The 4,872-nt window shown below is 36.2% G+C and overlaps 1 non-coding gene across 1 annotated transcript; it reads right to left on the bottom strand.

Moving 5' to 3' along the window:
* Positions 1-1,166: 1,166 nt before the first annotated feature.
* On the bottom strand, positions 1,167-1,272 carry LOC125610459. Its single transcript, XR_007340477.1, has one exon. It is a non-coding gene; the product is annotated as a U6 spliceosomal RNA (small nuclear RNA).
* Between the last annotated feature and the right edge of the window lie 3,600 nt (positions 1,273-4,872).

Genomic DNA, 4,872 nt, shown 5'->3' with positions numbered 1-4,872 from the left:
GAGATGGAAACATTTCGAGCTGGGAACATTGAGTTTCATTTTTACCGGTATCTTTGCCTTTTAGAAGGTATTTGTTAGGAGTACTTAAAGTAAAATGGATTGTTTCAAAAATTGTGAGATGAGCTATAGGGCAGCTTTTCAATTTAATTAGCTTTTTTGTTTGTTTTATATTTGCTACTGAGAAAAACCGAGTAACACCTAAGTTATCCATTCTTTGAAATATCCAAGTTGTTTAGAATTCTGTTAGGTTAGCTAAGAACACTGTTTCTAATTATCCCAAAATGTATAGCTAGATAATTCAATTTCCTGTCAATTATAATCTCCTTATTGTACTCCTTTCTGTATTGTGGGTATTTCCCAACTCAATTCTAGTTTACACCTCCAATGAGAAGGATTAACAATAAAAAGCCTTTCCTATGCACAGGTTGGGGTAGAAGACCTATGATCTTCCCCTACCCCATCTTCAAAGCTCCCAGACCCCAAACTTCAAAATCATATATTATTTCTCCCCTTTTGATCTAATATTAAATCATATTGAATTTGTTTCAACAATACTTTTCTATTTATTTCTCATTGTTCATTACCATTGCTATAGCCTTAGCTTAGATCCTCCTAATTAATTCATTAGTGTTTTTTATGCATTGATTTGTTAACTCAGCAAATAATTGCTATTCATCTATACCTACTAGGTACTAGGTATTAGTAACTGAATACCAGCAATAATCAAGCTGAAACTCATATTAGGCATAATCTTATCTAGTCACAGAAAAAGTCTTTAAATACATTTTTATGTATTATATCTCCCTGTTCCAATGCATTAAAAACATATTACCAGATTAATTTTATTTATTGCTGTATTCTGACCTGAGAGACCCTAATGGTACCTTCCTCATCTTTTTTCCAGGGTTATCTCACAGCGTTATTTTTCTTACATTTTAGATCAATGCATCTGCTAGGTATGCATTACCACATTCTCTAGACTTTCCTTAGCTTTACTGGGCATGCCATTTTTATCGTATGGAAATGCTCTTTTGTACATCTCATGTTCAAAATTCATCTCTTTTTTCCCTAGTATACTGAACAGTTTAGTAATCTGAAAGCTGAGATTATGATGCTAAATTTTAAACTGGAGAATGTAACACAAAACAGAGAAAGACTGGAAACAGAAAAATACAGATCACTTCACAAATTTACATGTTGTTCTTGTGCAGGGCCATGCTAATTCTCTGTGTATCACTCCAATTTTAGTATATGTGCTGCCAAAGCAAGCACACTTTTTTTTTTTTTTTTTGGTACCAAGGATTGAACCCAGGGGCACTTAAACCACTGAGCACCACCGACCTTGTTTATTTTTTAATTTTGATACAGAGTCTGGCTAAGTTGCTTAGGACCTCACTAAGTTGCTGAGGCTGCCCTTCAACTTTGATCCTATTGCCTCAGCCTCCCAAATTGCTGGCAATTACAGGCATGTGCCACCGTGCCCAGCCTATTTTTAAAGTTCACATTCACTGTCACTTTTTCCAGGAAGCTTTTCTTGATCTTCCTCCTTCCATTTGGGCAGATCCTTGTCGGTTGTTGTCCTGCATCAATCCTTGCTATCTAACACCAACTCTGTACCTACTCATCATGAAATCCTTGTCTTGCAACTTGAAGAGGGAGCCAGAGATGCCCAAAACAGTTGACAATTGTTCTGTATTTCCTCTTATTGCTGGAATGCTCTTGTGCTCTGCCAATAACTTTGTCCATCTCTGTCCTCTTTTCTCTGAACTTTCACACAAATTCTGGTGTTTTCTTGCATTTTATAATTGATTTTCCTGAATGGATTTTGAACTGACTTCTCTGTTTTTTCCAAACTGGATATTCTTGGTTGAAAATTTGCTTTTCTTCCATTCCCCAGAATCCAGTCTTGCCTGGGGCCAGGTCAATGCCAGACTTTCCCTGTCTTTTTCCCCAACAGAGTAGGGTGGTTGACAAATTTATCTTCAGCTGGACGTGGTGGCACATGCCTGTAATCCCATCAGCTTGGAGGCTGAGGCAGGAGAATCGTGAGTTCAAAGCCAGCTTCAGCAACTTAGTATGCCTCTAAGCAACTCAGTGAAACCCTTTCTCAAAGTAAAATACAAAAAAAAAGGGGGGGGGGAGCTGGAGATGTGGCTTAGTGGTTAAGCACCCCTGGTTTCAATTCCTGGTACCAAAAAGGAAAAAAATATTATCTTCACTTACATTTTTCTCTTTATATTTAAATTAAAATTTTAATTGTGATAAAATACATATAAAATTTACCACTTCGACCATTTTAAGTGTACAGTTCAGGGGTGTAAGTCTGTTTACAATGTTGTGCAACCAATCACCTGAACTTTTTTCATCTAGCAACCTTTTTTACATTGTTTAAATGGCCACTTACTTGTTGGTTTTATCTTGTCTGTTAGATTGAAAGTCTCCTGAAGTCAGAGCAGAGTTCTTGATTTCGGTATCTCTTATTGAACTGTCTGGTATAACCAATAATTGCTTCATGAGATTGAATTGTTTTCTCCAGGTTCTTTTCTAATGTGTTCTCTGCAGGGACTTTGTTTTGCTAGAAGACCTAGATTCTGCTGTCAATGAAACAGTGCACATCTTGAAAACATTTCCACTTATGCAAGCAAGGGAGATGAATCAACCGAGTTAGAGGCTGGTGTAAGAGGTTGGTTGCCTCTGCTTTGGAGATTTTGGCTTTTGACTTCACTTTGACATGGTGCTGGTGCTGTTTTTGTTCTGGGAGGTGGGGCAGTGCTGCTTGATTTATTTTAAGAAGGCAGAAAGCCAGGAACACATAATTGAAAGGAAGTTTCTGTGCTGGCATTCGGTTTTTCCAACGAAGATGGCAATGAATAAATCGCAACTTCCTTTTGTTTGAAGTGGCTGATGTGAACTGGAGTTTAACATTTTATGCTCATAAAATTGCATGTGGCAGATACTTTTAAAATTCCTGTTTTAAAGCAGGCCTCCACACACTACCAACAATGTGTCCTCTTACCTAGCAGCCTTGCAGATTTGTACTTTACTTGCCAGCCACATTCCTCAGACTTAGAGGAAACTCATTTCTCCCTTCTTTGTGTCCCTAAAGGTTCTCAGAGGACTATGTCTCTTCTAGTCACCTCTGGTTCCCATTTGTTTTCTCAAAATCATTTTTCTTACCTGTGTTTTGGTTTTGTGACTGTTCTTCGTTCTCAATCAAGCAGCATATTTTCCTCGATTTCTCAAAAATATCACATTAAATCACTTGTCTATAAGAGATATTTAATGGAGAAAGAGGAAGCACAAAAGTGGACTTTACCATGTATCATAATTGTATAGAAAAATTAAATTGCTATTTGGCACACTGTTCTTTTTTTAATGGGCTTTTTATTTATTTATTCATTCACTATATATTCAGCAAGTACCAGTTTGTCCCTAGACATTGGACCAAGTAACTTCTTAAACATAAAATATCAGGCATTTTAATTAAAATACTACAATTCAAGTTAAAATAGGAAACAAAATCTGAATCTTCCTAGAAAGTAGATTAACAAAGATACCTTTACAAGTCACACTACTAAAAGTACAAATTAACTGTTTCAATTATAACTCAAATCAAAGAAATAATATTTAGTTCCTGAATCTCATATGTGCTTCAAACCACACTATTTGTGTCAAATAATTTTAAAGTATCAGTTCTTCCAGTGATCACAGACCAAGGGTTTCTGGGTTCCATGTTGACATTTCTTCTGCCTTCTGAAATTTGTCAGAATATTGATTTTTAAAATTATTTATTTATTTATTCTAATTAGGTATATATAACAGCAGAATGCATTTTGATTCATTGAACACAAATGGAGCACAACTTCTCATTTTTCTGATTGTGCATGATGTAGCATCACACCTATGTGTTCCTCATAATGATGTCAATCTCATTCCACCATCTTTCCTGTCCCCATTCCCCCTCTGCTTCTCTTTTGGCCAAAGTTGCTCCATTCTTCCCATGTCCCTCCTCCTGATTATGGATCAGCATCCACTTATCAGAGAGAACATTTGGCCTTTGGTTTTTTGGGATTGTCTTACTTTGCTTAGCATGATGTTCTCCAACTCCATCCATTTACCTGCAAATGCCATAATTTTATTCTCTTTTAATGTTGAGTAATATTCCATTGTGTGTATATATATATATATATATATCACAGTTTCTTTATCCATTCATCTATTGAAGCGCATCTCAGTTGCTCCCACAATTTAACTACTTTGAATTGAGCTGCTATAAACATTGATGTGGCTGTGTCACTATAATATGCTGATTTTAAATCTTTGGGTATAAACTAAGCAGTTGGATAGCTGGGTCAAATGGTAGTTCCAGTCCAAGTTTTCTAAGCAATCTCCATACTGCTTTCCAGAGTGGATGCACCAATTTGCAATGCCACCAGCAATGTATCAGTGTACCTTTTCCCCCACATCCTTGCCAACACTTATTATTGCTTGTATTCTTGATAATTACCATTCTGAGTGGAGTGAGATGAAATCTTAGAGTAGTTTTAATTGCATTTCTCTAATTACTAGAGATGCTGAACATTTTTTCATGTCTTTATACTAGTTGATAAATTAGTATCCCACAGGAGCATAAAGGAACAATTCTGAAACCATGGTGCACATACACTACAATTGAATAAAAGTAAATGTGTCGCAGATGGTGGGAGCTAACTTTCTTACTGTCTGAGTAGGGAGTTACAGACAAGAAATGGGGAAAGGCCAGTTTATCACGTGAAGGGGTTTATAAGCCATGAAAACTAGTAGCAATTTGTGATGTTTATGATAAATGTATTTATTTATTTATTTGCTCCTTTATTTCTCCCTTGCTTATGT

The sequence above is a fragment of the Marmota marmota genome, unplaced genomic scaffold (assembly GCF_001458135.2).
Source record: "Marmota marmota marmota unplaced genomic scaffold, marMar, whole genome shotgun sequence".
NCBI classification, from domain to species: Eukaryota; Metazoa; Chordata; class Mammalia; order Rodentia; family Sciuridae; genus Marmota; species Marmota marmota.
This window is presented reverse-complemented; position numbering and strand designations above follow the sequence as displayed.